Source organism: Saimiri boliviensis, chromosome 5, assembly GCF_048565385.1.
Source record: "Saimiri boliviensis isolate mSaiBol1 chromosome 5, mSaiBol1.pri, whole genome shotgun sequence".
Lineage (NCBI taxonomy): Eukaryota > Metazoa > Chordata > Mammalia > Primates > Cebidae > Saimiri > Saimiri boliviensis.
In genome coordinates this window covers 141,700,206-141,712,577 of record NC_133453.1, presented here as the reverse complement: position 1 = coordinate 141,712,577, position 12,372 = coordinate 141,700,206, and positions in this window count along the sequence as shown.

The window sequence follows — 12,372 nt, the reverse complement described above, 5'->3', positions numbered from 1 at the left end:
TGCTAAGAGCCCATGTCTAAAACTGATGCATAAACATTTGTTTAAAATGGATATGTTACTTTGTTTTCCTTAATCTTCATTTTTCACTTTAGAAAGATCTTTTAGGAAAGAACACTTGTGTGGTAAAGAGACATTTATTTCAAAGTGAAGTGTCTCTTTAATTAGTCCTTTCATTTTCAACTTCAATTTAAATTCTGCTAAAATTAAAAACAATAATTTTCATTAAAATAGAATCTATAGAATAGTCTAATATTTATAATAGTTTTTCTCACTAGCTTTCTTTCCTTTTAGCTGTTTATGCACATAAATATACCTTTAGTAACAATAATAATAATAGTAATATTATTTACCATTTATTTCAAGTATATTCTACATGTTTTACGTGGGTTAGCTCATGACAGTACTCCTGTGGGTTAAGTACTATCATCATCATCATCTTCATTTAGAGGTGAGGAAACTGAGGCACCATTGTGTCCTACCTGGACACACGTGACTGGACCAGGAAGGACACAGAAACAGCCAGGCTGGTTTCTGCCTGGTTCCTGCTCTTTGCTGACATGTTCAGTGGCCTCCTAAGGATTCATGGTGGCTGATTCTTTTTTTTTTTATTGGTTTTGGGGTACATGTGATGAACATGCAAGATTGTTGCATAGGTACACACTTGGCAGTGTGGTTTGCTGCCTTCCGTCGCCTCACCTGTATCTGTCATTTCTCCCCATGCTATCTCTTCCCACCTCCCCACCCCCCGCCCCTCCCCCATTTCCCCCCAACGGACCCCAGTGTGTAGTGCTCCCCTCCCTGTGTCCATGTGTTCTCATTGTTCAACACCCACCTATGAGTGAGAATATACGGTGTTTGATTTTCTGCTCTTGTGTCAGTTTGCTGAGAATGATGGTTTCCAGGTTCATCCATGTCCCTACAAAGGACGTGAACTCATTGTTTTTGATGGCTGCGTAATATTCCATGGTGTATATGTACCACATTTTCCCTATCCAGTCTATCATCATTGGGCATTTGGGTTGGTTCCAGGTCTTTGCTATTGTAAACAGTGCTGCAATGAACATTCGTGTGCACGTGTCCTTGTAGTAGAATGATTTATAATCCTTTGGATATATACCCAGTAATGGGATTGCTGGGTCAAATGGGATTTCTATTTTTAGGTCCTTGAGGAATCGCCACACTGTCTTCCACAATGGTTGAATTAATTTACATTCCCACCAACAGTGTAAAAGTGTTCCTATTTCTCCACATCCTCTCCAGCATCTGTTGTTTCCCGATTTTTTAATGATCGCCATTCTAACTGGTGTGAGATGGTATCTCAATGTGGTTTTGATTTGCATTTCTCTGATGACCAGTGATGATGAGCATTTTTTCATATGTTTGTTGGCCTCCTGTATGTCTTCTTTTGTAAAGTATCTGTTCATATCCTTCGCCCATTTTTGAATAGGCTTGTTTGTTTTTTTCTTGTAGATCTGCTTTAGTTCTTTGTAAATTCTGGATATCAGCCCCTTGTCAGATGGGTAGGCTGCAAAAATTTTTTCCCATTCTGTTGGTTGCCGATTCACTCTACTGACTGTTTCTTTTGCCGTGCAGAAGCTGTGGAGTTTGATTAGGTCCCATTTGTCTATTTTGGCTTTTGTTGCCATTGCTTTTGGCGTTTTGGTCATGAAGTCCTTGCCTACACCTATGTCCTGAATGGTTTTGCCTAGATTTTCTTCTAAGTTTTTTATGGTATTAGGTCTGATGTTTAAGTCTTTATTCCATCTGGAGTTAATTTTGGTGTAAGGTGTCAGGAAGGGGTCCTGTTTCTGCTTTCTGCACATGGCTAGCCAGTTTTCCCAACATCATGGTGGCTGATTCTAAGAGAAGGAATATCTTTTCACTTTTATCTGTGTACATATTTTTCCATAATTGTCCTAATTCTTTTAGCTATGTGTATATTTCTTTAAGTAAGAAAGCATAATTTTTAAAAAAACGTGCAAAGAGTTAGAAGTAGTTTAAAATAGGCTAAGAGGGATGTGGAAAATGTAGATGGTTGCTTCTTTGAATTTATATCTCAAATTTTTACATTTTAAAATATTGAAGAAAAAAATGAGTTATCTGATTCAAAGTGAGATTGACTCCCTTTTAGGCAGACAAGCCAAGCAGTCATTTCTCTTTGGGTTTAATTTACGTTTTCATTTTTATATTGGTAGTACTTGGTCCTTTGCCTGTTAATTTCTCCAGAGTTCATTGGTTAGAAATACAAGCATTCCTTCTTCTTCTCAAAGTGCTTTGGCATCCACCAAGAAGAGGAGTGCTGTTTTTAAAGGAGTGGAGTATAGATAATTACAGTGACGTAAAATGGGAAGAAAAAGATGCCTGTGGGAAAAAACATGTTATTTTATATATTTATTTTTTATTATACTTTAAGTTCTGGGGTACATGCGCAGATCGTGCAGATTTGTTACATAGGTATACACGTGCCATGGTAGTGGTTTGCTGTATCCATTGCCCTGTCATCTACATTAGGTATTTCTCCTAATGTTAACCCTCCCCAATCCTCCACCCCTTGCTGTTCCTCCCCTAGCCCCCAACTCCCCATGCCCCAGTGTGTGATGTTTCCCTCCCTGTGTCTCATTATTCAACACCCACTTATGAGTGAGAACATGTGGTATTTGGTTTTCTGTTCTTGTGTCAGTTTGCTGAGAATGATGGTTTCCAGTTTCATCCATGTTCCTGAAGATGTTATTTCTAAATAATTGTTCTTGGAAGAACCAGTGTCGGGTCTTTATAAACTTCATTATAGAATGTATACAAGCCTCTGCCACCAACTCTCTCTGTTCATCTCTACTTAGCCTACTGAGAAAAATTGTAAGGTAGTTATCTTACATATTTATATGAATAACTTATTCATATAAATAAATATTTTATCATCATACACAAATGACTGGATGGATTCTCAGTAAATCTGGGGAGTATTAGAGGCATAGACGTACTTAACAATATTTAGGCTATCTAGTGAGCCAGAAATTATATCAGGAGACATGGGAGTCATTTCAGAGCAGCTGAAACTGAAGGAAATAATTTATTAAATTCAGAAATTGAGTTTTGAGACCATCTAACTTAGAATTATAGCCTTTGGAATATAATCCCCAAATTTTTTTAGGTTTTTTGAAGAATCCCCTTAAAAGGACAGGCAGTCATCCTCTATTGACACTAAAACATGGCTAGAGGCTAGTATGACCCCTAAACTGGGCCAAGAGAGAGGAAAAGCCCAGTGATTTCATACTCACGCTGGGATTGGAAGTCACACAGGGCCAAACCCCAAGGACAGCAGACACTGTGGCCCAGCTGCATGGAGGGAGGACGATTTATCCATGTGATTCACCTTAACCATGATGTGCCTGGGTGCTCTGTAAAGGCCAGCTGGAAACAGTGATAGATGCAGGTAACATAATGGGGGGCCAATATGGGGGTGCCCCCTCTGCCAAGCATGCATGAACCCCTCCAATCCAAACAGTCAATGAGGGAAATTTAATTATCTGATGATGTCAATGAGTAAATAAAGGCTTTAAACGATGAAGAACGTTTCTCAAGGTGACACCGGGGAATGGCAGATGTAGCAGATAAACCAGGGCTGCTTGAGAGTATGACTATACAGTTTTGAATCCCTGCTCCACCACTGACTAAGGTGTAGGCTTAGCATGTTTCTCACCTTTTCTGTAGCTCAGTTTCCTAGTCTATAAAGTGTAGAAAATAATAGTATAATTGTTGCCAGGCTGTGATGAGGGTCAAACAAGCTAATAAATGTAGATCTCTGAGTGGTGCTTGATCTGTGCAGGAGCCCAGAAAACAGGTGCAATTATTCTCATGGTTACAGTATCTCATGGAGCCATGTATGCTCAGCTTCTTTCATGCTCCACACAGCCATGAGAAGATACTGGATGCCCCCCCCGAAAAGCAATGTGATTGACTTTTCAAACTCTATACTGATTTTTAAAACTGCAAGGCCTTGAATTAAAGATTCCATAACTAGAAAATGCTTGGCACTTCCGTACAAGCCTCTAATACCATCACCCAAACCATGGACTGTGAAGCTTGACTGGGGATGGGGCTGGCAAGCAGGAAATGGCAACTTACCAGGATGACATTAGGATCCCTAAAGGATTCTAAGCAGTGGTATTCTTGATGACTGTATTAGTCAGCTCTCATGCTGCTAATAAAGACATACTGGAGACTGGGTAATTTATAAAGGAAAGAAGTTTAATGGACTCACAGTTCCACATGGCTGGGGAGGCCTCGCAATCCTGGCAGATGGCAAAGGAGAAGCAAAGGCATGTCTTACATGGCGGCAGGCAAGAAGTGCATGTGCAGGGGAACTCCCCTTTATGAAACCATCAGATCTCATGACTTATTCACTATAAGGAGAACAGCACAGGAAAGACCCACCCCCATGATTCAATTACCTCCCACCAGTCACTCTGACAGCATGGTGGAATTATGGAAGCTACACTTCGAGATTTGGGTGGGAACACAGCCAAACCATGTCAGTGACTAATTTGGCTTCCCCTACACCCATTGACTGTGTCATGGCCTTAATCTCTGGGACTGCCCCCCTCTCTGCAGGTGCTCAGAGTCTCACATAGTCAAAGGGACTTGGTCTTCTGTTGAATGTCACCAAGGAATCACAAGACAAAGTCTAGGCAGAGAGGGTTAGGCCATGTAAAGATAGTACCAACTGAACTGTACCAGTGAATCAGGTAGACAGTTGATGATTGGGGGGGCTGTTGTTTTACTTGGATGAAAGAGGGGTGTTTTTGACACCCTCTTTGTATTGGTGTCATCATTTCTTTAGCAACATGACCAAACACTGGCATTTTTCTTGTGACATATTGACCTGGTTGACATGACTATAAACAGTTATCCTTTGTTATGTGTTCATTTTCTACTGGATTAAATTTAGAAATAAAAAAAGAAGAAAAGCTGGCCTCCTTTTGACTAAGTAGTAAAACTGGAGACTGAGCCATAAAGTCAGTATTTCATGGGGAGTTAAGGGGGAAGCTACAGGGGATTCCAGAGTCAGTCTGGGAACACAAAGAAAAAGCAGGTGAAAAGAAGGGCTCAGAGTACTGTGACTATCAGCTAGTGATACATATCACTCTTCAAGCATCAGGGCCAATACTCAGGGATCTTAAACGGAGAGGAGGGTGGACTCATGGAGAAAGAGAGGAGAAACCTTTGTTAATATTTAAGGCTTTCCAGAGGGATGCTTTAGGCAGTGAGGAATTGCCTTACTGAGGAGTTTTTGACTTCTCATGTCATGGAGATATTGTTATGTTTATAAGATATGATTAATCCGCTCTCTATGTCAGCCTTTCCCCTTGGCTTAATGTGAGCCTTCCTCCCTGCCTGTTCTGAATGGGAATGATGCCTCTCTTGGCTAATTTGCAATAGGCCCTGTGAGCAGGCAGTTCTCTCCCACACAGTAGTTCAACCAGTCTCTGTGGGTGTGTAATGGAGGTGTCTGGAGTTTGTACAATTACAGCTTAGAAGATGCCACAGATCATACCTCTCAGGGAGTTTCTCTCCCAAGGGAGTGGGGAGAATCATGCATTTGATCCTGTGTTCCAGGAACATCCAAACAGAGCCATCAGTTCTAGCAGTCTAGTGCTTCACTGTATCCAGGTGAACCTGAGCAGGTTTGCTGCCTTTGTCACTCAGAAAGTTTCCATGCCCTCCAGTTGTCTTCTTACCTGCCACAATTCAGTCTCACCCATACCCTAAATTGCTACTCTGAACACTCCTCCCCATGCTCTGACCTGTCTACTGACTCCACAGCCCCTTTATTTGTTTACCTCATGTGCTGTGCGCCTGTAAGACCAAGCTGCTGGCAGTTCCTCATGCACTCTAGGGATCTAGGTTTCTACAACTTTATTTATGCAATCCTGCCTCCTCCTGGGATTCTCCTCTTTACCTGTTATCATCAGGCCAGGTCTTACTCATTTTTCAGGTATGAATTCAGGTATGATCCTCTTCAGGAAGCTTTTCTTTCTTTTTCTTTTTCTTTTTTCTTTCTTTCTTTCTTTCTTTTTTTTTTTTTTTTTTTTTTTTTTTGAGACAGAGTCTTGTTCTGTCACCCAGGCTGGAATGCAGTGGTGCGATAGCTCACTGAAACCTCCACCTCCCAGGTTCAAGCCGTTCTCTGCCTCAGCCTCCCTAGCAGCTGGTATTACAGGTGCCCGCCACCACACTTGGCTAATTTTTGTATTTCTTGTAGAGATAGGGCTTCACCATCTTGGCCCGGCTGGTCTTGAACTGACCTTGTGATCTACCACCTCAGCCTTCCAAAGTGCTGGGATTATAGGCATTAACCAGGGAAGCTTTTCTTAAACTCCTGGGTTAATCCTCAGGCACCCTGGGCATTATTCCACCTAATCTCAAGATTATGCACCCATCTTCTGGATGAAATGGCGAAATTCTCTTAGGCAGTGACCTTGTTTTATTTGTTCCTGAGTACTTAGCACCTAACCCAGTGCCTAATGCTTAGTAGGGACTCACAGAGTGGTTGTCGAACTGATGTGTTTTTGAGTCCCATGGTAATACATTCTGATCAGATCCGTGTCAACAAGTCTGTCCCTTTAGTTTGCACGGTGCTTAAAGGCCTTATCATGAGGTCATGTCATCAGAGTGTAAAGCTGAGGCTTGAGATGATCTACAACTTCCCTTGGAACTCAGAGCCAGTGCTGAGCACAGCAAAGGGAGACTCACCTTCTGGCCATGGAAGAGCATGAGCAAGATGTTGGAACTTCATTTGCTCTGGTCCCTGTTTGTTGATAGATGGTTTTCTCTTACCCCACTCATATACTCTGTGGTCTCCTGTGCCTTCCGGCCATCCAGGGCATGTGGTGTGAGCTGGCTGCTGCCCTTCAGAGGCTCCAGCGGGTCTGGTAAACAGCCTTCTAGTGTGAGCTGTGGCCAAAGTCTTTCCCAGACTGTGCCTGAGTGAGGAAGGGCAACAAAGGCCCTTTGTCCCCCAGGTTCTTCCCACCTCCCCTTCCCTTCCTGCCTTATGCTCCCCAGCTGAGGGAGAGCGCGGGCTGGCAGGGCACCCAGGGAGTTGCCCTGGGCAACTGGTGTATAGCCCTCCTTAGGAAGGGAACAGTGGAGAGCTTCTGAGTGTGAGCAGCCACCCCCTTACCACACACATACATTACACTCCCATGACATACACACACACATCGCATACATACCTTACATACGTCACACACCACAAACCCCCAATATATACCACACGCATGACATATACATGCATCACATATACCACACATGTAACATATGCCACACACCACACACACAGGCATCACATACCCATCACACACCCGTCACATACACAGACATCACATACACCACACATGTTACATATGCCACATATCACACACCCAACACACACTACACACCACACACACCACATATACATGCATCACATACACCACACACCCACCACATACACACACATCACTTACACCACACATCTTAATGCACCACACACCACACACACATACCACATACACACACGTTGCATACACCAGACATGTTATATATGCCACACACCACACACACCCCAATATATACCATGCACCACACACACTACATACACATGCATCACATACACCACACATCACAAACACACCCAATGTATACCACACGCCACATACCCCCTACACCATATAAGCACACATCGCATACACCGCAGACATTACATATATCACACTCACCACACATACATCCAATATATACCACACAAACACATACCAAACATACCACATACACACACATCACATACACCACACATTATACACACACCACACACCACACACACCACCGTACACCCACTGTACACCACATACACGACATACACACACATCGCACACACATTCCTACAACCAAGTGGCCAGTAAAGATGAAAGTGATTCTTTTGTCTGAGGAGCTGGTCATGGGAGCTTATCAACCATGACATGCCCTCAGGTAGGAGCAGGATTTCCAAAGAATTAAAAATGTATGTGTGATATGTGTGGTATGTGGGTGTGGCGTGGTATGTGTGTGAGAGAGGGTATGTGTGTGGTGTAGGGTGTATGTGATATGTGTGTATTGTGTATATTGTGTGTGTGGCCTAGTGTGTGTGTGATGTGTGTGTGGTTTGTATGTATAGCATGTGTGTAGAGTGTGGGTGTGTGATTATATGGGGGGTTCAGTGGGCATGTGGTATGAGTGTGGTGTGTGTGTGTAATGTGTGTGGTGTGTGTCATGTATGGTGTAGGGTGTGTGCAGTGTACATTAGGTATGTGAGTGGTGTAGGTGATGTGTGTGTGGGGGGGCTGCAGGATGATGGGTGCAGTGTTATATACACCGCACACCACACAACACACACCCAATATATACCAGACACACCACATACACATATCATATACGCTACACATTTTACATATACCACATGCCACACACACCACATACCACACACCACACATACACATCATATACACCACATACCTCACACACTCCCAATATATACCACACACACACCACAGACAAACCACATATACACACACCACATACACACATATTACATACACATGTTACATACACCACACCTGCCACACCCCCAATATACACCATGCCCACCACATACTACACATACTACATAACATACATAACATGCCACACATATACCCAATATACACCACACACACCACATACCACACACAACACACACACATACATCACATGTACCACATGCCACACACACACCCAATATGTACCATACATACCACACACCCAATATTCACCACACACACCACATACACATATATGACATACATCAGCCACATTATACACAGCACACACAGCACATACACTTCCCTCCTGTATACACAACATACACCCCCACTTGCCAGCTGAAAGAATGTCCTGGAGAGTAGCAAGACAACTATGCCTGTGTCCTGATTCACATGTACATAAGTCACATGTTGTGCACATATGTGGATGTGTGCACAATATACACACCACACATACATTCCACACACACCACATACGTATACACATCACACATACACTCCATATACACCACACACACACACACACGTACACACACACACACGTACACACATCATATCATATACAACACACCCACACTGCATATACATACACACACTACACTGCACCCATCATCCTGCAGCCCCCCCACACACATCACCTACACTACTCACATACCTAATGTACACTGCACACACCCTACACCATACATGACACACACCACACACATTACACACACACACACTCATACCACACACCCACTGAGCCCCCCACATAATCACACACCCATACTCTACACACATACTATACATACAAACCACACACACATCACACACACACTAGGCCACACACACAATACACACATATATCACATACACCCTATACCACACACATACCCTCTCACACACATACCACGCCACACCCACATACCACACACATCACACATACATTTTTAATTCTTTGGCAATCCTTCTCCTACCTGAGGACATGTCGTGGTTGATATGCTCCCATGACCAGCTCCTCAGACAAAAGAATCAGTTTCATCTTTACTGGCCACTTGGTTGTAGGAATGCAGTGGCGTCTGCCACAGGTCAGGGAGGCTGAAGCATGAGATTGATTTCCACAGTGACTCTTATGCCAGGAGGCAGATGGAGTCATGAAATCTCAAGGTTTCTGTGTATTTGAATAAAGATTATAGATTTCATCACTTTGTTGAGTTCCAGAAACAGAGTCCAAGTCATATTCCTATGCTCTGTAATAGGGGAATTAGCTGGAATAAACCAGTATATGACTGGTTAGTATCATTTGTTCTAAGACTTCTTGTGCACCTACTGGGTTTTCCAGGAACAGTCAAAGGAAGGTGCTGTGGTCTTTCTCCTACATTCATGTGAAGGATGGGATACAATGTGGATTTTAAAATCCACAGCTACAGGCATAAATGAATCTGTGGAATGGGTTCAGCAATGCTAGCACATGGGAGCTTGGGCCTTCCTCTGTGTCTGGTTTGTCTGTTGACCACGCTCACTTCAAAACAAAATGTTCCCTTCAAAACAGGAGGGCAAATTGGAGTCAACCTGGAAAATGCTTATAGCTGTCTTTTATTTTAGCCTCCATTGAGGAAGAAAGAACTTCTGAAATTTTTTATTACCCAAACATGCCATTTAGAAGAACTGATATATTAGTTTGCTAGGGCTTCCAGCACAAAGTACCACGGAATGGGTGGCTGAAACAACTGTTTATTTACTCACAGCTCGGGAGGCTGGAAGGCTGAGATCAAGATGTCAGCAGGGCAGGTTCACCTGAGGCCTGTCTCCTTGGCTTGCAAATGGTGGTCTTCTACGTGTCTTTTGTTGGGTGCATGTCTGTGTCCAAATCTCCTCTTCTTATGAGAACACCAATTACGTTGGATTAAAACTCACACTAAAGACCTCATTTATGTAGTCCCAGCACTTTGGGAGGCTGAGGTGGATGGATCACTTGAGATCAGGAGTTCCAGAGCAACCTGGTCAACATGTTGAGACCCTGTCTCTACTAAAAATACAAAAATTTAGCTGGTGAGGTGGTGGGTGCCTGTAATCCCAGCTACTCTGGAGGCTGAGGCATGAGAATTGCTTGAACCCAGGTGGCAGAGGCTGCAGTGAACCAAGATCACACAACTGCACTCCAGCCTGGGCGACAGAGTGAGACTCCATCTCAAAAACAAAAAGACCTCATTTTAACTTTATTCCTTTAAAGACCTTACCTCCTTAAAGACTTTACCTCCAAATACAGTCACATTTTAAGGCTAGGACTTCCACAAGTATGTGGAGGTGGGTACAACTTAGTCCATAACAGCCCATGACTTATTCCTCCTACAATTTCGTTAAAGACCTTTTTTTTTTTTTTTTAAATCAAAAGAAAAGAAGCTTTAAATTAGACAGAGAGGCATCCTCTGCCATAAAATACCAAGAAGTCACTTCCTGTCAAAGTCATTCTTTCCCAAAGGAGTTTCCCAGACACTTCCCTTGGACTTAATTAAGAGCAGCAAGTCTGTGTGTTTACCTTTCACGGTGTGGCCCTGGACTGAGTGTAATTGTGCTGTCTTATTTAGCTCAACAAAGAGCAGTTGCCCATTAAATTCTGTTACACGTCATAGAATGAATAGGTTAGGTGGAAGTTGATGGTGGATTATTTGTGGAATGGTAGAAAGTGGTTTTTAAGTTGCAGGCAAATTGTGTGTGTTATGGGTCTGACACAATCGCCAAGCCTCCCAACCTGTTCCAGGCATATGGACTTGGACTCCTTTCCAGCAGATTGGATGGGAAATTTCCCATTAACCAAGCCCTGCTTCTAGTGCTCCAAATGCTTTGGGAATTCCCTGAAAGCCCTGCAGCAGAATAACTTACATCCAGAAAATTCTTAAACTTTAGTTTCTGCACAGCACTGGTCATTGTGCAGAGCCAAATCAAATGAAGAATGAGGGATCAGACTGAGTTATTCTGCAGTCATCAAAAAGGAGATTCTACTAAGAGAGTCATCACATTTGTTTTCATGTACAGTTTAGTCTGCCTCTGAAGATAATTCCAAAAGGTGGTTTGGAAAAAACTGTTTGTGAACAATGTCAATCAATGGGCCTGCAGGAGTTGTGTACCCTCTGAAAGCCATAGCACTCACTATTTTGCACAGTGTTCGTTTTTTGTGTTTTTTTTTTTTTTTTTTTTGGAGATGGAGCCTTGCTTTCTTGCCCAGGCTGGAGTGCAGTGGCATGATCTCAGCTCACTGCAACGCCTGCCTCCTAGGTTCAAGTGATTCTCCCACCTCAGCTTCCAGCCTCCTGAGCAGATGGGACTACAGTGCCCACCACCATGCCTGGCTAATTGTATTTTTAGTAGAGACGAGGTTTCACTATATTGGCCAGGCGAGTCTCGAACACCTGACCTTGTGATCCGCCTGCCTTGGTCTTCCAAAGGGCTAGGATTGCAGGTGTGAGCCAACCTACCCAACCACAGTGTTCATTTTTTTAAAATTAGCTTTAATTATTTTCCCCTTCGTCAATAAAGAGTAGCACCTCTCCTCATTTCTTATTATCCAGTGCACTCTGCCAAACTGTTTTGCATTTTGAATCTTTGCACCTGCTTTCTGCCAAGAAGCCTGTCCCTCTGGCCCTCTGGTGGCTGGCTTTTTGTAATCATCCCTATCTCAGTTCACGTGCTGTGCTCTGATGAGGACTTCCTTGGTCCTCTTCAAAGGAGACCACCCTCAGCCTCCATTCCCTTCCCCTTCCCTTGTGTATTTTCTTCATCATGTCATACACTACTTGAA